Genomic DNA, 27,947 nt, shown 5'->3' on the forward strand with positions numbered 1-27,947 from the left:
TGTTTAACCTCACAAACTAAAAACCCAAATAACACCAAGTGTAGCTTCTACCTTTCACCTGCCATGTTATTGAGATTTCATTTAACACCAAAGGTCAAAGAGCACAATATTTCTGAATAAGATGTTAAGCTAAAAACCAAAGTTCTTATCTATAATCAAAATTTGAGAAAGCAATTTTACTCCTGGGAATTCTCTTGATCATTTTACTTTTGTAAATAGAGTCATGCACAAAAATGATCATCACAACATTAGGTATATGGTAGAAAAATCACAGATACATTTCCAATGAAAAGTAAATACTAAATAAGGTATTGTGTATCCAACTGATAAAATAAAATACACCAGTTAAATAACTTCTAATAACTGTTTAAATTGCATACTTTTGGTACTGAAGTAAGGGGAAAACAGAAAATAAAAATGATACGTTCTTATTAAACTCATTTTCTGAAATAAGATATGGCATAAATAAATTTTTAATAATAAAACTTGAGGCATGATCTCAACTAGATTAAAAAAATATATGTTAAAAAAAGACTTCATAAAAATATATGGAAACCTCTACCTGAAATAGTCGTGTTTATTTTTATTTTCATGCATTTTTTATTTTTATAAAAAGTTAATCAGCAAACATTATAAGTGAATTATAATACATCATTCAACCTTAAAACTATAACTAACTCAGTGTTTAGAGACAAAGCAGTACTTTTAGAGAGTAAGTAAAGAGCTTTTTCACTATGAAGATTTTTAGTGCAAAATTATATAAGAATATAGATTACTTAAGAAAAATAGTTCTAAGAACTTAAATAATAATTGTCTATACACAGTTATAAAGAACAGACTTTTGGACTTTGTGGGAGAAGGTGAGGGTGGGATAATTTGAAAGAATAGCATTGAAACCTGTATATTACCGTATGTGAAATAGATCACTAGTCCAAATTCGATGCATGAAACAGGGCACTCAGAGCCGTTTTACTGGGACAACCCTGAGGGATGGGATGGGGAGGGAGGGAGGGGATTCAGGATGGGGGACACATGTACATCCATGTCTGATTCATGTCAATGTATGGCAAGAACCACTACAATATTGTAAAGTAATTAGCCTCCAATTAAAATACATAAATTAATTTTAAAAAGAATTTTAAAAAGAATAATAAAATAATACATAATAATAATAGTAGTATTAACTCTCATTCATACCCAGTACTATTTCTACTTGTGCCCATTTTCTCTGAGCCTTCCTAAACACTGTAAATGGCATGAGATTTTACATGGCACTCAAGCTAAACACATGGAACCAATATAGCATTGTAAATCAACTATGCTCTGAAAACAAAGTAAAAAACAAAAGCAATAAAAAATAAAAGTAAACCTTCAACAGTTTCATAGATGTTAGCAAACGACATGATGCTCTTGGGTCAGGGGCAAGCGACTTCACTCACATTTGCTTTTCCCCTTGAGATACAGAGCAGCCTAGGCGCATGATGCATAAGCAATAGGTTTTCATCAGAGCTCAGGAACCCAAAGCTTAGGAAACTCCAATTTTTTTTTTTTTTTTTTTTTATCATGGGCTTAATAAAAACCTGATCAACCTTTATCTTGAAGGGAGACATTATCTTCATTATACTGGGCAGTCTACAAACCTACCCTCTGCTCATAAGGAAAATGTCACTTTTATTTTGGAAAAATTAAACAATACAAAACATTCTTGAAAAGATTCAGAACAAAACTGTAACAAATACTGAAAATTATGACTATTGTCCCCACACATAGTGAGTGAGTGGGTGAGTAAATGGAACTCACAAAGTTAAAAAGAAATAGTAGCAGACTATTTAGGACTTTTCTATGTCTATGTCTTCTGAGTTTACTTATAAATAATACAAGACAGTTTAATATATTAGAAAGAAAAGCAAAATTTTTGGTAGGTTGCTGGAACTTTGGGTCATTGTAACTGTGTTACTGGCTCAGTGGTGGCCAACTCTTAGTGGCCTCATGGACTGTAGCCCATCAGGCTACTCTGTCTGTGGAATTCTTCAGGCAAGAATATTGGGGTGGGTAATCCATTCCCTTCTCCAGGGGATCTTCCCAACCCAGGGATTGAACCCAAGTCTTCTGTACTGCAGGCAGATTCTTTACTGTCTGAGCCACCAGGAAAGGTAGACAGAAGCAAATTTACTGTTCATATTATAGTATTATCTAATGTATGTTTATATAATTTGAAACATTATAGTCTAATACATATAATTATATCTTGTAAATATATAATAATATCATATATATATATATCTAATATAAATATCTTCTAATGTAAGCAAGGAAAAAACACTAATTGATTCTTCCTCTAGATTCTAATTATGCTTATTAGAAAATTTATTCATTTTAATTTTTATTTTTAATTACAGGATTATTACTTTACAGTATTGTGATGGTTTCTGCCATTCATCAACATGAATCAGTATGCATATGTTCCCTCCTTCTTAAACCTCCCTCCCCAGCCCACCCCTTTAGGTTATCACAGAGCACCAGCTTTGGGTTTCCTGTGTCATAGAGGACACTCCTACTGGCTATCTATTTTACGTATGGTAATGTATATGTTTCAATGCTTTTTTCTCAAAACATCCCACCCGCCTCTTCCCTTGCTGTGTCCAAAAGTCCATTCTTTATGTATGTGTCTCCTTTGTTGCCCTGCAAGTAGGATCATCAGTACTATATTTCTAGATTCCAAATACATGCATGAATATATGATGTTTCTCTCTCTCTTTATGACTTATTTCATTCTATATAATAGGCTCTAGGTTCATCTACTTCAGTAGAACTGACTAAAATGCATTCCTTTTTATAGGTGAGTAATAGTCCATTTGCAATCAATGCAAACAAATAGAGGAAAACAATAGAATGGGAAAGACTAGTGATGTCTACAAGAAAATTAGAGATACCCAGGTAACATTTCATGCAAAGATGGACTCGATAAAGGACAGAAATAGTAGAGACCTAACAGAAGCAGAAGATATTAAGAAGAGGTGGCAAGAATACACAGAAGAACTGTACAAAAAAGATCTTCACGACCCAGATAATCATGATGATGTGATCACTCACCTAGAGCCAGACATCCTGAAATGTGAAGTCAAGTGGGCTTTAGGAAGCGTCACTACAAACAAAGCTAGTGGAGGTGATGGAATTTCAGTGGAGCTATTTCAAATCCTGAAAGATGATGCTGTGAAAGTGCTGAACTCAATATGCCAGCGAATTTGGAAAACTCAGCAGTGGCCACAGGACTGGAAAAGGTCAGTTTTCATTCCAATCCCAAAGAAAGGCAATGCCAAAGAATGCTCAAACTACTGCAAAATTGCACTCATCTCACACGCTAGTAAATAATGCATAAAATTGTCCGAGCCAGGCTTCAGCAATACGTGAACTGTGAACTTCCAGATCTTCAAGCTGGTTTTAGAAAAGGCAGAGGAACCAGAGATCAAATTGCCAACATCCGCTGGATCATGGAAAAAGCAAGAGAGTTCCAGAAAAACATCTATTTCTGCTTTATTGACTGTGCCAAAGCCTTTGACTATGTGGATTACAATAAACTGTGGAAGATTCTGAAAGAGATGGAAATACCAGACTGCCTGACCAGCCTCTTGAGAAACCTGTATGCAGATCAGGAAGCAACAGTTAGAACTGGACATGAAACAACAGACTGGTTCCACATAGGAAAGGGAGTACGTCAAGGCTGTATATTGTCACCCTGTTTATTTAACTTATATGCAGAGTACATCATGAGAAACGCTGGGCTGGAAGAAGCACAAGCTGGAATCAAGATTGCCAGGAGAAATATCAATAACCTTAGATATGCAGATGATACCGCCCTTATGGCAGAAAGTGAAGAAAAACTAAAGAGCCTATTGATGAAACTGAAAGAAGAGAGTGAAAAAGTTGACTTAAATCTCAACATTCAGAAAACGAAGATCATGGCATCTGGTCTCATCACTTCATGGCAGATAGATGGGGAAACAGTGGAAACAGTGGCTGGCTTTATTTTTCTGGGCTCCAAAATCACTGCAGATGGTGATTACAGCAATGAAATTAAAAGTCCCTTACTCCTTGGAAGGAAAGTTATAACCAACCTATATAGCATATTCAAAAGCAGAGACGTTACTTTGCCAACAAAGGTCCATCTAGTCAAGGCTATGGTTTTTCCAGTGGTCATGTATGGATGTGACAGTTGGACTATAAAGAAAGCTGAATCCCAAAGAATTGATGCTTTTGAACTGTGGTGTTGGAGAAGACTCTTGAGAGTCCCTTGGACAGCAAGAAGATCCAACCAGTCTACCCTAAAGGAGACCAGTCCTGGGTGTTCATTGAAAGGACTGATGTTGAAGCTGAAACTCCAATATTTGGCCACCTCCTGCGAAGAGCTGACTTCATCTGAAAAGATCCTGATGCTGGGAAAGATTGAGGGCACGAGGAGAAGGGGACGACAGAGGACAAGATTGTTGGATGGCATCATCGACTCGATGGACATGGGTGTGGGTGGACTCCGGGAGTTGGTGATGGCCTGGGAGGCCTGCCGTGCTGTGGTTCATGGGGTTGCAAAGAGTCGGACATGACTGAATACTGAACTGAACTGAATATTCGATTGTGTATAGTGTCAGTCACTCAGTCATGTCTGACTCAATGCAACCCCATGGACTATAGCCTTCCAGGCTCATCCATCCATAGGATTCTCTAGGCAAGAACACTGGATCGGGTTGCCATTTCCTTTCCCAGGTCCATTGTGTATATATAACACAGTTTCCTTATCCATTCATCTGTCAATGGATTCTAGGCTGCTCCATGTCCTAGCTATTGTAAATAGTGGTGCAAGAATATTGGGGTTCATATACCTTTTTCAAGTATGATTTCCTCAGAGTGTATGCCTAGTAGTGGGATTGCTGGGTCATATGATAATTTTATTGCTAGATTTTTAAGGGAATCTCCACACTGTGCTCCATAGTGGTTGTATCAATTTGCATTCCAACCAACAGTGCAAGAGGGTTCCATTTTGTCCACACCCTCTCCAGCATTTGTTTTTTGTAGACTTTCTGATGTTTGCAGATTTATTGTTTGTAGGCCATTCTGTCTAATCATACTTTTAGAAGCCCACATTTGACGCTATATATGCTGCATTGTAATTTGTGCATATTTGGTCTCCTTTCAGTTCAGTTCAGTTCAGTCACTCAGTTGTGTCTGACTCTTTGCGACCCCATGAATCACAGCACTCCAGGCCTCCCTGTCCATCACCAACTCCCAGAGTTCTCCCAAACTCATGTGCATCGAGTCAGTGATGCCATCCAACCATCTCATCCTCTGTCATCCCCGTCTCCTCCTGCCCCCAATCCCTCCCAGCATCAAAGTCTTTTCCAATGAGTCAGCTCTTCACATCAGGTGGCCAAAGTATTGGAGTTTCAGCCTCAGCATCAGTCCTTCCAATGAACACCCAGGACTGATCTCCTTTAGGATGGACTGTTTGGATCTCTTTGCAGGCCAAGGGACTCACGAGAGTCTTCTCCAGCACCACAGTTCAAAAGCATCAATTCTTCGGTGCTCAGCTTTCTTCACAGTCCAACTCTCACATCCATACATGACCACTGGAAAAACCATAACCTTGACTAGACGGACCTTTGTTGGCAAAGTAATGTCTTTGCTTTTGAATATGCTATCTAGGTTGGTTGTAACTTTCCTTCCAAAGAGTAAGTGTCTTTTAATTTCATGGCTGCAATCCCCATCTGCAGTGATTTTGGAGCCCCAAAATATAAAGTCTTTCACTGTTTCCACTGTTTCCCCATCTATTTTCTGTGACGTGATGGGACCAGATGTCATGATCTTTGTTTTCTGAATGTTGAGCTTTAAGCCAGCTTTTTCACTCTCTTCTTTCACTTTCAAGAGGCTTTTAAATACATACTATATATACATTGAATTTTCTCTAAAAAGTAGGTGCAGCCCAGAATGCCTAGAAATTAGTTCTATGTTCAAAACTAACCTTTTCCCTTTAATTAATATTGAATAGCATCTTAATTGCTCTTTAAATTAACTACTTCAATTATAAAATCTAAAACTCTGAAAATTATGCTTATACATACAGGTTTGTATTTTCATACATACAGGTTTGCTGAGACCTATAAAAGTTGCCTTGTACAGAATTTCTTACTTACTGCTGCTGCTGCTGCTGCTAAGTCACTTCAGTCATGTCCGACTCTTACTGACCCCATGGACTGCAGCCTACCAAGCTCCTCTGTCCATGGGATTTTCCAGGCAAGAGTAATGGAGTGGGGTGCCATTGCTTTCTCCTTCTTACTTACTAGGTGCTTACAAATAAAGTATCACTAAAAATAGCAATAGGAATGCATAGTACATAAGTATAAAACTGAAAACTAGGGTAAGCCTTTTATGGGAAGAATTATGAAATGTAAAACATTGACAAGGTCCTAAATAAATGGAAAGACATAGCATGTTCTTAAAGAGAAAATTTGATATCATACTTATATCAGTTCTTAATTGATACTAAGCTCAAACTTATTCCATTAAAAAGCTCAAAAGGGTTTTTGTCAATCCTCACAAAGTAAATTTGGGAAGTAAAATTTAAAAATCACCAAGAAACTCCTGAAAGAGGATGAAATTGAAAAAGAAGAATAAAATTTCTTGCTTTGCAATATCATACTATATATCAAGTATTTTTACAAAGCTATGATAATTACACCGGTGTTGATGCAAGGAAAGACGTCAGAACTGCATAAAGGGCCCCTCCAAGCATCTGTTGTTGTTTAGTCACTAAGTTGTGTCCACTTCTTTGCAGCCCTATGGATGTGGCCTGCCAGTCTCCTCTGTCCGGTAGACATGGACAATTAATGGAAACCTGGTCACTGACCCAGCTACCATTGCAGACCAGTGGTACATATTCAATACATGGTTATACCTCAGTTGACTGTAAATACAGAAAAATAAGACAAATAAATCCCTAACTCCCACCATATTCCAATCACCTTCAACTTGGCCTATGTAAAAATTAAGAACTTAAATACTGCTTCAGGAACTTAAATACTGCTTAAGTTTTATGTAAATCACAAATACATAAAAGGAGAAAAAAAGTCTAGATCTTTACTTCAACATCTATTTCTTCATAATACTGTTGTGCCCGAGAACACACTTGACTAGAGGTATCATTTACAGATTTTTATGTTCTTTTTCACTTTAACTTTATTCACAAGAGAGGGCCATGCCTCTCGATTATCCAGAATTATCTTGTGGTATAAAACTAAGTATCTGAAAAAATGAGAAGTCAAAAACTTCCATCGATAGACCAAATACACCATAATCTTGCTCTGAAATAGTCTTATTTGCTCTGTCATATATATGCTACTTTTTCCAAAGGAAAAAGCATGAGGACTGTAATGCTTTTTCTATTAATATATCAAAATGTTCTTTATCAGATTTATTCAAATGGAATACATGAGTAATAAAACCCTGAATTATTCCCAGACAATTATCAAAAACTTAATATATCACTTCTGGGGAGGAAACACTATGAAACAAATGAGGAAGAAAAAGATGTGGGATGGGGCGAATGAAAGAGGGAAAGATAGAAAGGTAAATGAGAGTGAATGAGAATTTAAGAAATGCTGATGATGCAGCAGTTTATTTTAACCAGACCCCCCAAAACAGGAGTCCCCAACCTCCAGGATCTGAGGTTGAGCTGATATATTAATAATAATAATAGAAATGAGCTGCACAATAAATGTGAAGCCAAATCCATTGCCCCACCCACCTCCAGTCCATGGAAAAATCATCTTCCATGAAACTGGTCCCTGGTGCAGAAAAGTTGGGGAACTGCCTCCCCAGATGATGTGATGAATATATCTATTCTAGAGTTGAAATTTAGAAGTCCAGTGATTGCCAAGGTGGTGCTTATTAGCACATTTTTGTCACTTTCACAAAGAAAGTGTCAAATGATTGGCTTGACAGGGATCAACTTTCCCAATTAGGTTATATAAACATTATTTCCCATAAACTAAATACTTTAAACTACAGGTCCACAATTTTTCACTCAAATATATATTTAAAACATAAGTTGAAAACATTCACTAAAATACATATTACACCAGCAAGGGCATATTGAAATGAATTCTTCTAATGAATTTTTAGTGTATCAGGTTAAACAGGTTCTCTCTAAGTTGAAAAGTAAAAGGAATAATTAATAGTCTTTTGAAAAGTTGTAGTAAAGCCTTTTAGGGATAATTCCTAGAAAGTGATTTTGTGATTGATCTTCATGATTAAGTAACAAATCTTTTTGAAAGTTAGGTCATTTCTAATTCCTTGCTATCAATAAAACTGAAGAAGGAAGCAATCAAGCTGTCAGCAGATATAACATTAAAAACAGGTTTTATGAGAAACTGCTAGGTTACTTGGAATATAATTTGAAAAGAGTTTAAGAACAATGCTATTACAGAGCTCCATTAAATATATAAATTTTCTTATCATTTACATCTGCAACGAAGAAAACTAGGAAAAAAAACTCATTCTACCAATAAACAATAAAGATCCAAACTTATTGTAAAAAAACAAAAACATCCTCTGCCATCTCACAAGAGATTGTTTCCACTTACTTTTACTTCTTATACTTAATAACTATTCAAACAAGTATCAATATCATTGTGTTCATCTTTGTGCTCACAAGTCACACTAACTCAAATATAATGAAAAAAACTATAACTAAATTTTAACTTGTGGATATCTTTAGAAACACTAATATTCTCAAAGAAGTATTTCAAATCATATTTACATTTTTGTTGCAGTTAACATATAAGTTCAGTTCAGTCACTCAGTTGAGTCTGACTATTTGCGAACCCATGAACTGCAGAACGACAGGCCTCCCTGTCCATCACCAACTGCTGGAGTTTACCAAACTCATATCCATTGAGTCAGTGATGCCATCCAGTCATCTCATCCTCTGTCATCCCATTCTCCACCTGCCCTCAATCTTTCCCAGCATGAGGTCTTTTCAAATGAGTCAGCTGTTTGCATCAAGTGGCCAAGGTATTGGAATTTCAAAATCAACACAGTCCTTCCAATGAATATTCAGGACTGATTTCCTTTAGGACAGACTGGTTGGAACTCCTTGCAGTCCAAGAAACATTCAAGAGTCTTCTCCAACACCACAGTTCAAAAGCATCAATTCTTTGGCACTCAGCTTTCTTTATAGTCCAACTCTCATATCCATACATGACTACTGGTAAAACCAAGCTTTGACTAGATGGAACTTTGTTGGCAAAGTAATGTCTCTGCTTTTTAATATGCTGCTAGGTTGGTCATAACTTTCCTGCCAAGGAGTAACCTCTTTTAATTTCATGGCTGCAGTCATGATCTGCAGTGATTTTGGAGCCCCCAAAAATAAAGTCAGCCACTGTTTTCACTGTTTCCCCATCTATTACCATGAAGTGATGGGGTCGGATGCCATGATCTTTCTTTTCTGAATGTTGAGCTTTAAGCCAACATTTTCACTCTCCTCTTTCACTTTCATCAAGAGGCTCTTAATTTCTTCTTAGCTTTCTGCCAACATAGGTAGTTCTGGACATCAGTTCCTCTCACAAGACCAAATAGTAACTATCTAAAGGAAAGACACCATAGTGAAAATCCTACAACACTAGCATGAAACTGAAGCAACCCACAGACAATAGCGATGGAGAAGGATCACAACAGAAGAGGAAATTTGGAAAGAGAAACACACACGTAGAAGACACTGTGAAGAGACTCCTGGAGAAGGTGGCTGTCTACAAGCTAAGGACAGAAGTCTGGAACTAACCCTTCCCTCACACCCCTCAGGAAAACACCCCACCAGCACCTTCATCTTGTCCTTCTAGCCTCCAGAAATGTGAAACAATAATATCTATTATGTAAGCTAAAAAAAATTAAAAAAACAAGCAGAAAAACCCCTGTGTGTTGTATATCTGAGTGTGTATATTTTTGGTAATCTTTCTAGCATCTCTATGTTAGATATATTTTTAAATATTTAATATTTTACTGAGTATTTTACATCAAACGAATAAAAGAGGAGAAACAAAAATTAAGATAAAATATTCTTCCAGCATGGGTTCAACTTTCTTACCTATCGTTAAAGTTTTCCAAAACAAGAAATAACTTGAACATTTTTACTTCAGGATGCTCTCTGGAGAACAAAGATTATATCGTGTTATTTCTATGTGCTCACATTAAACCACAAACTGTGGCTTGTAAAATAAAACCACATTTGTGCAAATAATTGGAGTTAATATATTGATTCTTTACTATTTTTCAAATTAGGTATAACCACCTACTGTGCTACTGCTAAGTCACTTCAGTCGTGTCCGACTCTGTGCAACCCCACAGACGGCAGCCCAGCAGGCTCCCCCGTCCCTGGGATTCTCCAGGCAAGAACACTGGAGTGGGTTGCCATTTCCTTCTCCAAACCACCTACTGTAAATGTCTGTAAATACTTTGTGGATTCTAAAGACAAATCTGCTTCATTTTCCAAAGAAAGAAAGTGAAGTCACTAAGTCATGTTCTACTCTTTTTAACCCCATGGACTGTAGCCTGCCAGGCTCCTCCATCCATGGGATTTTCCAGGAAAGTATACTGCAACCCACTCCAGTGTTCTTGCCTGGAGAATCCCAGGGATGGGGGAGCCTGGTGGGCTGCCATCTATGGGGTCCAGAGTTGGACACGACTGAAGCGACTTAGCAGCAGCAGCAGCATACTGCAGTGGGTTGCCATTTCCTGGAGAATATATGATATTCTTGGGTATCTACTTGGAAAAGCACAAGTTTAGATTGAAGGCAGGAGGAGAAGGGGACAACAGAGGATGCGATGGTTGGATGGCATCACCAACTCAATGGACATGTGTTCGAGTAAACTCTGGGAGTTGGTGATGGACAGGGAGGCCTGGCATGCTGCAGGCTCCTCCATCCATGGGATTTTCCAGGAAAGTATACTGTAGTGGGTTGCCATTTCCTGGAGAATATATAATATTCTTGGGTATCTACTTGGAAAAACACAAATTTAGATTGAAGGCAGGAGGAGAAGGGGACAATAGAGGAGGAGACAGTTGGATGGCATCACCAACTCAATGGGCATGTGTTTGAGTAAACTCTGGGAGTTGGTGATAGACAGGGAGGCCTGGCGTGCTGCAGTCCATGGGGCGCAAAGAGTCGGACACGACTGAGCAACTGAAATGAACTGAACTGAATCTCTATATTGAACAAACAACAATGGTCTCCTGTAAAATCCATAAGAAATCCTTAATGGCAATATGTACTAGTTATATATAGGTAAACCTTCCAGGTGGCTCAGTGGTAAAGAATTTGCCTGCCGATGCAGGAGACACAAATCAATCCCTGGGTCAGGAAGATCCCCTGGAGAAGGAAATGACAGCCCCATCCAATATTCTTGCCTGAGAAATACCATGGGCAGATGAGCCTGGTGGGCTATAGACCATGGTGTTGCAAAAGAGTCAGACATGACTCAGCGACTGAACAGCAACATGTATGAACTCCACAGGGTTTTTTGTGGATGTTATGTAAAAGGTAGCTGTGATGCCCATTCTTCAGTTTTTGAAAAGCTCCTTAGAACTTTACTTCAAATACCTGTAATCCTTTCTAACAGCCTGAGCATTGGTTCAGAGATAGTTCTCTTCTCTTCAAACAACTCCAACATCGATTTTGAAATAAATGCTCCCAATGGAATTCAGAAGGTTTTACAGTGACTCAGTGTGAAGCCATAAACCTGAACTTTTAGGAATTTGTTTTATAACCTTGAGGTGTCTTAGACATACATGCTTGTAACCATGGTTGATAGACCCTGTTGACATTGAAGCACTGAATTTGTTTTATCTTTTTCTTTAGGGAACCCAGCTAACTTGCCCTGAGAAACAAGTTTATTTGATTTAGTTGGGTCCTATTTTGCCTTATGTTTACAGGTCAACACACACAAACAACTGCCTTTTAAATGATTGTGTACTGACTTTCAGACAATTCCTCATGGCCTCAAATGCCTTAACAATTTAAGCACAATAAAAATAGATATCCAAACAACTGTCAAGAATATTATTAGCATTAAATTCATTTGAGCAGTGTACAGCTATAAAATTGTCTTTAAACATTTGCTTAAATTGATACATTTTATATTTAAATCATCTGTATACTATCTGTGCCATACTAAGCATACATTTCTTTAAAAAGTATTGTAGATTTTTTAAAGGAGACATAGTAAAAAGAAAAGGCAGGATTTCTCTCTATCATGATCTTCACTTAAGGGAAAATTTTACAAAAGAAAAAAGTGATGATTTATAAACATATCATGTAGTAGTACTATTATGTTAAACAAAAATATAGTAAAATTGACAAAATAGGCATAAAAATACATATATTTTTCTCTACACCAACCAGTATCAGTTAGAAAACATAATAAAAGATTGTATCTTTATTATAAGATTTCTATCACAATATTATAAAAAGTAATAGCAAAGAAAAATTAAAAAGCAATGGCGAAGAATGTGGAAAAAAGTTGGACATATATGATGGTAAAACATTAGCTCTCTATAATTATAACTGACAAAATTTTCATCTATAAGAATAACAAATGAGTAATATCAAAAATAAAAATATTATAAAATATATATAGTCAATACATTTAAGAAAAAATACTCTTAGAGACCTAACTTATTCAGGTTAAAGAAAATTGACAAATTATGATGAAAGATCTCATTTACAAGGACCATATAATTATTTGAAACTTACACAAATTTTTTTAAAAAGCTTCACAATATATAAAAGAAAATGAATACAAATAGGCTAAGAAATTGTCAAATTCATCATTACACAAAGATTTCAATACCAATCCCCTCAATTATAATTATATGCTAAATATACAAAAAGATATCTAAGATTTATAAGATATGAACAACACGATTATAAAGCTTTACCTAGTGGCCATATGCATTGCTAAATTCAGCTGCCATTTCTAGGTAAAGTGTATGTGCCGCTAGCTGTTCTGAGTGACTGAACATATATTCCAATTGGTTTAACCAACACAAGCATTTGTTTTCAAATATTTTGCATATTTCTTCTGAGCAATACATAAAACCCCATACCTATTACGTGAAGATTAAATATCAATTTAATGAATATAGGGAAAATATAAAAATTACCATATGTATTAGCCCACCAAGCAAATCTCAACACATTTTACAACATTAATCCATCAGTATTTGTCAGATCATGTCTTAATAAAATGCAATCAAGTTAGAAATATATTTGAAAATAAAAGAATATTGAGTGAAAACTAAAATAAGTTTTTAAATACCTCTTAAGTATAAAAATAAATCAATTTTTATTTTTATTTATTATCAAATTTTTAACTAACGAGAATTTCGAAATGCATGATAATTACTGACAATGAGGCAAACACCTGCAGGGGGAAAACATAGGAGCAGTAATCATATTTTGGAGATCAGAATCTTCTATTAAACACGATGAAGAAACTCCCAAAAGATGAGTAGAAATTATTCAGGAAAGAAGTGGAGTATATATAAGACAAACAGTGCAGGATACATAGGAAGATAACTGTTTGAAAGTGAAAATGAGAGTGTTAGTTGCTCAGTCGTGTTCAACTCTGTGTGACCCCCATGGACTGTAGTATGCCAGGCACCTCTGTCCATGGAATTCTCTAGGCAAGTACATTGGTGTGCTGCCATTGCCTTCCCCAGGGGATCTTCCCAACCCAGGGATCGAACTTGGGTCTCCTGCATTGCAGGCAGATTCTTTACTGTCTGAGCCATTAATTGCTTACTTTTTCTTATTTCTTTGTGCTTCTTGCTCATTGTTTATCCAGAGGCAACAATTTTATTGAGGAAGATTAATTTTTTTCTTACGGTTTAAGTGAAATTAATTTTTATTTAAAGTTTGAAATTCCAAAGCACGTTTGAAAAAGAAGCCCAACTCAAAGTAAAACCCAAGTACTTAAAAGTTACAATGGGTTATTTATTTTAAAGTGTAAATGATAAAATTCAATGCTCAGAATTGAATTTGTTATTTTCTAAGAGTGTGACTAAGTAGAAGACAAATATGCCATCCAAATCCAGAAGATGCCTATAGCCTAGACAAGGAGGACACACGTTTTGGGACCTTATACTTGGGTGTCATTGCAAATGCCATAGACAGGACAGCAATAACATATGCCCATTCTGAGTGGAAAGATGCAGCAAACCATAGCAGCAGCACTTGCTGGGTCAGAAGATGAATTGGACACTGGACAGATCAAGAAACATTAGAGAGGCCAAAGCTGACCTTGGTGACAATTCAGGACTCTGTATCCACTTCTAATGGCAGATGGTTATAAGCATTTCCATGCAACTTACAAAGAACGATAAAAGGAAAGATTGTTAAGAGAGGACAAGATGCCTGATAGTAAGTTTGAATTTTAAATTGACTAATTGACTGGAAAATCCCATGGACCAAGGAGCCTGGTGGGCTGCAGTCCATGGGGTTGCTAGGAGTTGGACACAACTGAGCGACTTCCCTTTCACTTTTCACTTTCATGCATTGGAGAAGGAAATGGCAACCCACTCCAGTGTTCTTGCCTGGAGAATCCCAGGGATGGGGAGCCTGGTGGGCTGCCGTCTATGGGGTCACACAGAGTCGGACACGACTAAAGCGCTTAGCAGCAGCAGCAGCAGCATATACTTTATAACCTGTATAGGTTATATATCTATATAACTAAGGTTACATACAACATTGATTGAAAAATTAACCTCAAGAGACTCTTTCAACTTGAACAACTCAGAGTCCCCTTAAAGAGACCAGATTATATATTTTCCTCTATTGAAGGGAAATGAGTTCAGGAGCAAGTTGATTGCAATTACAGAAGGAAAAAAAAAAAAAGAAAATTGCAGGGCTACATATCAGAATGCTGCTAAGTCGCTTCAGTCGTGTCCGACTCTGTGTGACCCCATAGATGGAAGCCCACTAGGCTCCCCCGTCCCTGGGATTCTCCAGGCAAGAACACTGGAGTGGGTTGCCATTTCCTTCTCCAACGCATGAAAGTGAAAAGTGAAAGTGAAGTCACTTAGTCCGCCCGACTCTTAGTGACGCCATGGACTGCAGCCTACCAGGCTCCTCCGTCCATGGGATTTTCCAGGCAAGAGTACTGGAGTTGGGTGCCATTGCCTTCTCCGACATATCAGAATAGTAGCATACAAATTTGAAACACATGGCTCATGTAAAAAGTAAAAAGAGAATGCTTGCTGTGGAAACTGGCCATTTTAGTTTAACTGAATATGCAATTTGGTTAATAAATGGTGAATGAGGTATTTAGATAGGCCAACGAGAGAAAATTATGAAATAAAAGACATGTCTTTTTATATGGTAGAGTGTAGATTTCATTCTACACTTTCACTGAAAGTTTTATATCACTGAAAATTTTATATAATGGAACAAGCACATTATTTAAGTCAGGATTAATAAGATGTAATTTACATACAGCAATTCACCCTTTTTAGTGTATATTTTCATCAGTTTTGACAAAGGGATAGAGTCTGAAACATCCTCACAATCAAACTGTAGAAGAGTTCCATCATCCAAGATATTCTGTTCTCTCCTCCACCCACAAGTGTTAGTATTGACTCATTTTCTATCCCTGTAATTCTGTCTTTCCCAAAATATCACATCAATGGACTCATATGCTGGTCAAGAAGCAATAGTTAGAACTCTATATATAACAATCAGTTCAGTTCAGTCTCTCAGTCGTGTCCGACTCTTTGCAACCCCATGAAATGCAGCATGCCAGGCCTCCCTGTCCATCACCAACTCCCGGAGTTCACTCAGACTCACGTCCATCAAGTCAGTGATGCCATCCAGCCATCTCATCCTCTGTTGTCCCCTTCTCTTCCTGCCCTCAGTCCCTCCCAGCATCAGGGTCTTTTCCAATAAGTCAACTCTTCGCATGAGGTGGCCAAAGTACTGGAGTGTCAGCTTTAGCATCATAATGGACTGGTTCAAAATTGGAAAAGGAGTACAACAAAGCTGTACATTGTCTGCTTGTTTAACTTATATGCAGAGTACATCATGCAATAATATACAGAATAACTGTACAAAAAAGATCTTGACGACCCAGATAATCACGGTGTGATCACTCACCTAGAGGCAGACATTCTGGACTATGAAGTCAAGTGGGCCTTAGGAAGTATCACTATGAACAAAGCTAGTGGAGGTGATGGAATTCCAGTAGAGTTATTTCAAATGCTGACAGATGATGCTGTGAAAGTGCTGCACTCAATATGCCAGCAAGTTTGGAAAACTCAGCAGTGGCCACAGAACTGGAAAAGTTCAGTTTTCATTCCAATCCCAAAGAAAGGCAATGCCAAATAATGCTCAAACTACCACACAATTGCACTCATCTCAGACGCTAGTAAAGTAATGGTTAAAATTCTCCAAGCCAGGCTTTAGCAATACATGAACCGTGAACTTCCAGATGTTCAAGCTGATTTTAGAAAAGGCAGAGGAACCAGAGATCAAATTGCCAACATCCTCTGGATCATGGAAAAAGCAAGAGAGTTCCAGAAAAACATCTATTTCTGCTTTATTAACAATGCCAAAAGCCTTTGACTGTGTGGATCACAATAAACTGTGGAAAATTCTGAAAGAGATGGGAATCCCAGACCACCTGACCTGCCTCTTCAGAAACCTGTATGCAGATCAGGAAGCAACAGTTAGAACTGGACATGGAACAACAGACTGGTTCCAAATAGGAAAAGGAGTTCGTCAAGGCTGCATATTGTCACCCTTCTTGTTTAACTTACATGGAGAGTACATCATGAGAAACGCTGGGCTGGAAGAAGCACAAGCTGGAACCAAGATTGCTGGGAGAAATATCAATAAACTCAGTTATGCAGATGACACCACCCTTATGGCAAAAGTGAAGAAGAAGTAAAGAGCCTCTTGATGAAAGTGAAAGAGGAGAGTGAAGAATTTGGCTTAAAGCTCAACATTCAGAAAACGAAGATCATGGCATCCGGTCCCATCACTTCATGGCAGAGAGATGGGAAACAGTGGAAACAGTGTCAGACTTCATTTTTCTGGGCTTCAAAATCACTGCAGATGGTGACTGCAGCAATGAAATTAAAAGATGCGTACTCCTTGGAAGGAAAGTTATGACCAACCTAGACAGCATATTAAAAAGCAGAGACATTACTTTGCCAACAAAGGTCCGTCTAGTAAAGGCTATGGTTTTTCCAGTAGTCATGTATGGATGTGAGAGTTGGACTATAAAGAAAGCTGTGAGCCGAAGAATTGATGCTTTTGAACTGTGGTGTTGGAGAAGACTCCTGAGAGACCCTTGAATTGCAAGGAGAACCAACCAGTCCATCCTAAAGGAGATCAGTTCTGGGTGTTCATTGGAAGGACTGATGTTGAAGCTGAAACTCCAATACTTTGGCCACCTGATGTGAAGAACTGACTCATTGGAAAAGACCGTGATGCTGGAAAAGATTGAGGGTGGGAGGAGAAGGGGACGTCAGAAGATGAGATGGTTGGATGGCATCATTGACTCGATGGACATGGGTTTGGGTGGACTCCGGGAGTTGGTGATGGACAGGAAGGCCTGGTGTGCTGCGGTTTATGGGTTTGCAGAGTCAGACACAACTGAGCGACTGAACTGATATTGACATCTTGCAAAATGCCAGGCTGGATGAATCACAAGAGGGAATCAAGATTTCCAAGAGAAATACCAACAACCTCAGATATGAAGATGATACCATTCTAATGGCAGAAAGTGAAAAAGAACTAAAGAGCCTCTTGATGAAGGTGCAAAAGGAAAAGCAAGAAGACTGGCTTAAAACTCTACATTCCAAAAAACTAAGGTTGTGGCATCTGATCCCATCACTTAAAGCAAATAGGGGGAAAAGTGGAAGCAGTGATAGAGTTTATATTCTTGGGCTCCAAAACCACTGCAGATGGTGACTGCAGCCATGAATATAAAAGATGCTTGCTTGGTGGAATAAAAGCTATGAAAAACCTAGACAGTGTATTAAAAAGCAGGGATATAACTTTTTTGACAAAGGTCCGTATAGTCAAAGGTATGGATTTTCCAGTAGTCACATATAGATGTGAGAATTGGACCATAAAGAAGGCTGAGTGCTAAAGAATTGATTCTTTTGATTTGTGGTGCTGGAGAGGACTTGAGAATCTCTTGAACAGCAAGGAGATCAAACCAGTCAATCCTAAAGGAAATCAATCCTGAATATTCACTGGAAGGGCTGATGTTGAAGCTGGAGCTCCAATATGTTGGCCACCTGATGCAAAGAACTTACTCTTTGGAAAAGGTTGTGATATTGTAAAAACTGAAGTCAGGAGGAGAAGAGAGAAATAGAGTATGACATGGTTGGATGGTATCATGGACTTAATGGACATAAATCTGAGCAAACTCTGGGAGATACTGGAGAACAAAGGAGACTCATGTGCTACAGTCCATGAGCTCACAAAGAGTTGGACATGACTTAAGGACTGAACAGCAACAGATACTATGTAGCCTTTATAATCAGTTGCTTTACTCCCTTGACACACAATGTTCACCCTGCTGTTGTGTCTATCACAAGTCTGTCCCTTTTCTTGCTGAGTAATATCAATATATAACTGTATCAATATACCACAGACTGTTGGTTCATTCACCATGTTAAAAGCACTAGTTTGTTTCCAGTTTCTGAGACACAATGAATCTTAACTATAAAGTCATGCACGAACCTAAATTTTCATATCTCTTGATAAATATAAGATTAGGATTGCTGGGTCATATGTCAATTATAGGCTTATTTTTACTAGCAATTGCCCAAATGTTTTCCAAAATGGTTTTGCAATTTTGTATTCACACTAGCAATATATACGAGAGTTACAGGTGCCCTGCACCCATGCTGCCTGATGTGTTTTTGATTTTAGGTGTTCTAATAGTTATGTTGGGCTTTCCTGATGGCTCAGACAGTAAAGAATCCACCTGCAGTACAGGAGACTTGCATTCAATCCCTGGGTCCAGAAGATCCCCTCGAGAAGGAAATAGCAATTCACTCCAGTATTCTTGCCTTGAGAATCCCATGGACAGAGGAGCTTGGTGGGCTACAGTCCATGGGGTCACACAGATTCGGACACGACTGAAGCAACTGAGCACAAGAGGTATATAGTGGTATTTTACTGTGGTTTTCATTTGTATTTTCCTAATGACTAATGATGTGTTTAACATCCATATTTTTATTATTTTCTTTCCATATATAGTTAGATATTACTTCTAATAATATCTATATAATATTGCTATTATATGCTATCCATACAATTTTAGTGAATTGTCTCCATATCTTTTACATCTTTATTGGACTGTTTGATTTTCTTATCTGGTTTTTAGAGAACATTATATATTCTAGGTGCAAATCCTTTCTCATATGTGTCTTGGGCCAAAATTTTCTTTCAGTCTTTTCAGATCAAATATGGCATTTAAAAAAAAAACCGGCTTCCATTTTTAGAATCAACTAAAATGACAAGATTAGAGGCAGTGAGAGTATCTTGTTGCTGTTGTCATTTAGTCACTTAGTCATGTCCAACTCTTTGCGACCCCATGGACCCACCAGGCTCCTTTGTCCATGGGATTCTCCAGGCAAGAATACAAGAATGCTGGAGTGGGTTGCCATTTCCTTCTCCAGGAAGAGTATCTAGTTACATTTAATTAAAGAAATTGAACAGAATATTATGATATTAATGTTTTCTTCAACTTGGCCTAAACATGCATAATCCTGTTTTGAAAAAAAAAAATACTGTAATAATTGTCATGTATTACCATAGGCTTCTCTTGTGGAAGAGTTGTTTGAAATATATTTGTAATCTATTTATATTATGCTACCAATGAGGCATCCTTTTTTTTGAATGGTACAAGTTCCAAGAGCTGTAAATTATGAAGTTTAAAACAGTTTTGATGTCACAAAAACATTCCCTGAAAATACACTGAAATTTTACTTTAAATCAAGAACAACCAAGTGCTTATACTTTTTTCCCCCTAAATTCTAATCTCTCAAGTTACTTCTTTAACCTATTTGGTCAAAATACAGACTACTATACTCAAGAAGACACGCCAAAATCAAATTAGCCAAATAGTTTGAATAGAGGTTAGAAACATAAACATCTTTATAAATAGCACAGATTAAAACAAATGTGAACATTTTAGGATCGATGGATAATCACATTTTGTTCTGTGTAGTCTAGTGTCTGTAGCCTAATCTATACCCTGAAATGTTATTGACACATTTCATATTAAAAGGAATAAGAAAACACATAAATATTCTGCTGAATTATGCCACTATTTTAACTCAATGAATTTGATAAATGCTTCCCATTAAAACTATAAAATTGTGTTTATTCAGCTTTCCAGTCAAAATAAATGTTGTTCGCAAACCTACAGTTTCAGTGAAGCTTGGGGAAATCAAACAAAATCCTGTCTTCTTTATAAATTATAAGCAAAAGCTGTGAAGTAATGGAAATTGTATCTGATTATGGAATGATTCGTGATAGTAATGGGAAATGTCCATGCAAACAGATGTGAAAAAAGTACAGCTGTATTTTCATTAACTAAGCATTTCATAAATGCCCTCTTGGGGTGAGGATAACAGAAAATAAATGAAAAATTACTCTCTATTTCTTCTAGCCAAACTAAGCATGGCAAGGAAATTGTAAGGATAAATATAAGAATATAAAGGTACATCTATCTTTATGCCCAATTACATGCATCATTTTATAGGAAGCAAACTAAAACCAACTTGTATTGACAGAGTACCAAAGTCACAGGTGGAACTTTACTCAATCATACAATCCCCTTCACATAATCCGCTCTGATACATTTGAAGTGCCTTGTATTGCACCAGTAAATTATTTAGTTCATAAAGATATAATGACTTTTATCCTCTCTATTTTAGAAGAGACAGTAAGTAGCATGAATGCCAGCCTTACTTGTTTTATTTTCTAATGTATTACCAGACTCTGGAAATGCATACAGGTCTAAATAATCATGTGGTAACTGAATAAATGCATTTTATATCTGTTTGAGGAAATTTAAGATGGATTTTCTGATTTTTATTATACATCATAGGAATATAATTTTTAAGCATTTAAAAATTTTATCAAAAAAATTTTATGACCCAATCAAAAAATGGGCCAAAGATCTAAATAGACATTTTCTAGCATTTTAAAATTTTATCAAAAAGACAAGTCAGAATGGCTGCAATCCAAAAGTCTACAAATAATAAATAGGTTATCAGGCAATGAAAATATCCAAAACTATTTGGCAGAGCAAGAATAAAAACCCCAAATACACTCACTTATAGGGCTTTCTGTGCCTAACTCTGGATCCATGTCCATATAACACTGTTATGAACTCTGTGGTATTATACTGAATTTGGAGGTATTACTGTGAAACTGGTTTTCAACATAATACTGGAGTGGGTAGCCATTTGCTTCTCCAGGAAGTCTTCCTGACCCAGGGATCAAACCAAGGTCTTCTGAATTGCAGGCAGATTCTTAATCTGAGCCACAGGGCAGCATATAGCTGAAACTGGTGTATAGAAGCCATTTTTCTCCAGGAAGTCTTTCCTGGGGGGATCAAACCAAAAGTTATATATATATATATACATATACATACAAACATATATGATCTTTGCTACCCCATGGACTATACAGTCCATGGAATTCTCCAGGCCAGAATACTGGAGTGGGTAGCCTTTCCCTTCTCCAGGGGATCTTCCTGACCCAGGAATCAAACTGGGGTCTCCTGCATTGCAGGCAGATTCTTTACCACCCAAACTATCAGGGAAGCCCTGGATAAAGGTAAATAGATAGATAAAAACATTTCTTCAGCTGTCTGCTGAGAGGGTGTGGCAGTGACACCCCTGTAGCACTGAGCATTCCTTCCACCTGGATATTGGTTTCTAATTGTTTTCCACTAAAAGGAAAATAGGACTCCTTGAAGAAATGGCTGATTCCAAGTTTGGGACAGGTAAAAAACATGATGAGCCTGGAATAGGCCTGGAATATCTTGTGCTAGAGTAGAAATACTCAAAGAAGTGTCACAAAAGCCAACTTGAATGGACCCTCATTGGTTAAACATGGACAATTTGACATAAAAAATAGTGATGGTAACAAATAATAATCATTTTTTTAAAAAATAGGAAACTATTGGTCATTCTGAATACTGAATTGACTATATTGAAATTTGTAAGTTACAAGATATTTACAGTTTCAATGTATCTCTTTGCAAAATATTTATAGACTGACAAGTCAGTAAGAAGTCTGACAGTGAAAAGTCTAACATGTGATTAGTTAACATTAACCAGTAAAGGTTATGTTGATAACCACTAATCAAAATCCTGTGTCACCTGATAGGTTGCAATGATAAAAGCAAGAGGATTACTTTCATAACAAGAGGACAATTTGAAACTAATAACAAGAAACATCAGACAAGCAGAAGCTGTGCGTGCTCAGTCATGTCCAATCCTTTGAGACCCTGGGGACTCACGGGTGGTCCCACCAGGATCCACTGTCCATGGGGTATCTCAGGCAAGAATATTGCAGTAGATTGTCATTTCCCTCTCCAGGGGATCGAATCTGCATTTCCTGCATTGGCAGGTGGATTCATTACTGAACCACCTGGGAAGTCCAAGCACAAATTGACAAACATTCTATAAAATAATTGGTCTATAGATTCACAAGCATCCAGATTATGAAAGTCAAAGACTGAAAAAGTGATCCAGATTAAAGATAACCAGAGATGTGAACACTTAGCAGAACTTAGAATTCTGAATCAGATACTTTTTCTCTGAAGGCTATAGTGGGATTACTGGTAGAACCTGAATGGGATCTGAGGATTAGAAGTTAATAGGGTACCACAGCAATTATGTGTGTCCTATGGTTACACATGAGAATGTCCTGGTTTTTAGGAAATACTCACTGAAGTATTTGAAGGGTATAGTGCATTGTATCAGCAATTTATTAGTGCTATCAAATGGTTCTGGAGAACAGTTCTTGGTGTCACACTTGCAACTTTGTAGTAAGTTTAAGATACTCTTAGTTCAGTTCAGTTCAGTTGCTCAGTCCTGTCTGACTCTTTGCGACCCCATGAATTGCAACACGCCAGGCCCCCTTGTCCATCACCAACTCCCGGAGTTTACCCAAACTCATGTCCATAGAGCCGGTGATGCCATCCAGCCATCTCATCCTCAGTCATCCCTTCTCCTCCTGCCCCCAATCCCTCCCAGCATCAGGGTCTTTTCCAATGAGTCAACTCTTCACATGAGGTGGGTTAAGTACTGGAGTTTCAGCCTCAGCATCAGTCCTTCCAATGAACACCCAGGACTGATCTCCAATAATTGGGATGCTGTTAAAGTGCTGCACTCAGTATGTCAGCAACTCTGGAAAACTCAGCAGTGGCCATAGGACTAGAAATGGTCAGTTTTCATTCCAAACCCAAAGCAGGGCACTGCCAAACTACTGAACAATCCATGTGCTCATTTAACATGCTAGTAAAGTTATGCTCAAATCTTTCAAGCTGGGCTTCAGTAGTACATGAACCAAGAATTCCACATGTCCAAGGTAGATTTAGAAAAGGCAGAGGAACCAGAGATCAAATTTCTATCATTCGTTGGATCACAGAGAAAGCAAGGGAATTCCAGAAAAATACATAATTCTGTTTCATTGACTACACTTAAGCTTTTGACTGGATGGATCACAACAAACTGGAAAATTCTTAAAGAGATATGAATACAGACCACCTTACCTGTCACCTGAGAAACCTGTATCTGCTCAAGAAGCAACAGTTAGAACTGGACGTGGAACAACAGACTGGTTCACAATTGGGAAAGGAGTATGACAAGGCTGTTTACTGGCACCCTGTTTATTTTACTTATATGCAGAGTACATTATGCAAAATGGTGGGCTACATGAATCACAAGCTAGACCAAGATTGCTGAGAAAGCTGTCAACAACCTCAGATATGCAGATGATACCATTTTGAAGAAACTGAAGAGGAACTAGAGAGCCTTTTGATAATGGTGAAAGTGGAGAGTGAAAAAGCTGGCTTAAAACTCAACATTCAGAAAATAAAGATCATGGCATCTGGTCACATTACTTCATGGCTAATAGATGGGGGAAAGGTGGAAAGAGTGACATATTTTATTTTCTTGGCTCCAAAATTTTCATGGCTCCAGTGACTGCAGCCATGAATTTAAAAGATGTGTGCTCATTGGAAGCAAAGCTATGACAAACCTAGTAAAAAGCAGAGACATCACTTTGCTGACAAAGTCAATATACTCAAAGCTATGGTTTTTCCAGTAGTTAGGTATGGATGTGAGAGTTGAACTATAAAGAAAGCTGAGCGCTGAAGAATTGATGCTTTTGAACTGTGGTGTTGGAGAAGACTGTTGAGAGTCCTTTGGACTGCAAGGAGATCAAAGCAGTCAATCCTAAAGGAAATCAGTCCTGAATATTCACTGGAAGCACTGATGCTGAAGCTGAAGCTCCAATACTTTGACCACCTGAAATGAAGAGCTGACTCAGTGGAAAGGACCCTGAGGCTGGGAAAGATTGAAGGCAAAAGGAAAAGAGGGGCAGCAGAGGATGAGATGGTTAGAGAGCATCACCAACTCAATGAACATGCATCTCAGCAAACTCTGGGAAATAGTAAAGGGCAGGGAATCCTGGAGTGCTACATTTCATAGGGTTGCAGAGTTGAACATGACTAAGTGCCTGAACCACAACAATAAAAACCACATTTGTGATGATGTTTGAAGTATCTTAAGAGAGAGTTCAGACTGAAATATACAAGTATTGAGGTTATAAAAATATAGTAATTAGCAGTATAGAGTGAATGAGATTAATTAATTTTATTGGCAACTGTGACTTAACAAAAATACATTAACATTGATTTTTCCAAGGTTCAGTTCAGTTCAGTCACTCAGTCATGTCCAACTCTTTGCAACCCCATTGGCTTCAGTATGCCAGGCCTCCTTGTCCATCACCAACTCTTGGAGTTTACTCGAACTCATGTCCATTGAGTCAGTGATGCCATCCAACCATCTCATTCTCTGTTGTCCCCTCTCCTACTGCCTTCAATCTTTCCCAGCATTGGGGTCTTTTCAAATGAGTCAGCTCTTTGCATCAGGTGGCCAAAGTATTGGAGTTTCAGCTTCAACATCAGTCCTTCCAATGAACATTCAGGACTGATTTCCTTTAAGATGGACTGGTTGGAACTCCTTGCAGTCCAAGGGACTCTCAAGAGTCTTCTCCAACACCATAATTCAAAAGCATCCGTTCTTCAGTGCTCAGCTTTCCAACTCTCACATCCATACACAACTGCTGGAAAAACCATAGCCTTGACCAGATGGACCTTTGTTGGCCAGATAATGTCTCTGCTTTTTAATATGCTGTCTAGGTTGGTCATAATTTTCCTTCCAAGGAGTAAGTGTCTTTTAATTTCATGGCTGCAGTCACCATCTGCAGTGAGTTTGGAGCCCAAAAAGATAAAGTCTGCCACTGTTTCCCCATCTATTTACCATGAAGTGAAGGGACTGGATGCCATGATCTTAGTTTTCTGAATGTTGAGCTTTAAGCCAACTTTTTCACTTTCCGCTTTCACTTTCATCAAGAGGCTCTTTGGTTCTTCTTCACTTTCTGCCATAAGGGTGGTGTCATCTGCATATCTGAGGTTATTGATATTTCTCCCGGCATCTTGATTCCAGCTTGTGCTTCTTCCAGCCCAGCGTTTCTCATGATGTACTCTGCATGTAAGTTAAATAAGCAGGGTGACAATATACAGCTTGAAATGAAGGCTGTGTATACTTGACATACTCCTTTTCCTATTTGGAACCAATCTGTTTCATATTCTGTTCTAACTATTGCTTCCTGACCTGCATACAGATTTCTCAGGAGGCAGGTCAGGTGCTCTAGTATTCCTGTCTCTTTAAAATTTTCCACAGTATTGTGATCCACACAGTCAAAGATTTTGGCATAGTCAGTAAAGCAGAAATAGATGTATTTCTGGAACTCTCTAGCTTTTTCAATGGACTGGTTGGATATATCTAAAATGTAAGAGAGAAGTAGTTATAAAGTTCAAGATCTGAGTCATGTTTCTGGTTTTGAATCCTGAATTTTGAATTGTGATTTTGAATTATAAATCACTATTTATTAAATGTGTAATCTTTGGCTGTGTTTGTGCTATGCTTGGTCATTTCAAACTCTTTGCCACCCCATGGACCATAGCTCACCAGGCTCCTCTGTCCATGGAATTAACCAGGCAAGAATATTAAAGTGGGTTGCTATTTCCTATTCCAGGGAATCTTCCCAAAGTTACATTAACTTGTCTTTGCTTCAGTTTTTGCAGTACAGAAATGGAGATAACAAAAATAGTTTGTATTTTTATGAACAGAAAGTTAGTTAGTACATGCAAAACTTCTAGGTTCCATAACTGGCTCAGTATAAGCCCTCAGTGTTATCTTAATTTAGTTGTTCTTATAATTATCTTGACTAACAAAAATCATTTTCCTGCAATTAGTGAATCAATTTAAAAATATATTTTGTTGTAAAATAATAGCAGAAAATTTTAAAGGATGAAATGAGTTATATTCTTATGTTGATTTATTTGCAACTATTTACAGAAATAGTGTTTTGTTTTGTTTTGTTTTTTTTACAGAAATATATCTGGAGCTTTTGGTTGCTTAAATTGGAAATGAACAAACACATGGTAATATCAACTTTTTTTCAGCTATCCTCAGTAGATTTCTGCTAAAAGGATGGATTAAAAAAAAAAACTAGTTTATTTCGGAATCTAAGCATTCATAATGACATTCATATCTTCAATTGAGCACAGGCATGTAATAATCTTCAGATGTATTTTACCAGCACATCAGGAATAGTTCTTGTTTGAAAAATTGAAGGTTCTACAAAATTAATTTGATGAGAAGAGCTGAGAATTATAATAGTATATGTGACATAGATATGGAGATTTATTTTATGTTCCTTTTGTTCTGGCTAAAGTTTTGAAATACATAGGCATTTTGCTGGTAAAATATCCACTTCTGAGTGTCACTGGAATTTCTGAAATTTGACAGTAATGTTTGAAATTGTAACCAGCATTCACTTGGTTAAAGTGAATAAGAAAATTTTGTTTAAATAAGATAAACTTATTTTAGAATTATCACATCCTCCTCTATATTTCTAAATTAGTATTAGTAAAGCATAAATATTCATATTTCAATTTTCTCCATGTAATGTCAACTCTCTCTCTCTATATATATATATATATAACATGCTAAATCAATATAATTTGTTTGAAAATATATTTTAACCTAACTAGGAATATAACCTGATTGCCATTAATGACAGTTTATGTAGTTCCAATTTTAAAAGAGAAATGAGAAAACATGCATATTAATTTTCTACATAGATCATATGTAAAATAAGCAAACTGCATTTCAAAAAATGCTTTGATACATATGTCTGTGTGTGTGCTCAATCGTGTCTGACTGTTTACGAATCCATGGATTGTAACCCACCAGGTTCCTCTGTCCATGGAATTCTCCAGGCAAAGTCTTAGAAAGGGTTGCCATTTCCTACTCTAGAGGCTCATCCCAACCCAGGGATCGAAACTGAGCCTCTAATTTTTTTTCTCCAGGGTGTCTTAGAATTTTGTGATTTTGCCTTCAGCAAAGATGTAATAACAGAAAACAAATTTACCTCACTGCATAAAACAACAAAACTAGACAAAAAAATATGTAAAATAGTGGACTTCAGGCACTGAATAACACTCCTGAGAGATAGGAAACCTATGAGATGAACTCTATCGTTGCCCAACGTCACTGTCTTAAGAAAATTTCCTGG

Source organism: Bos mutus, chromosome 4, assembly GCF_027580195.1.
Source record: "Bos mutus isolate GX-2022 chromosome 4, NWIPB_WYAK_1.1, whole genome shotgun sequence".
Lineage (NCBI taxonomy): Eukaryota > Metazoa > Chordata > Mammalia > Artiodactyla > Bovidae > Bos > Bos mutus.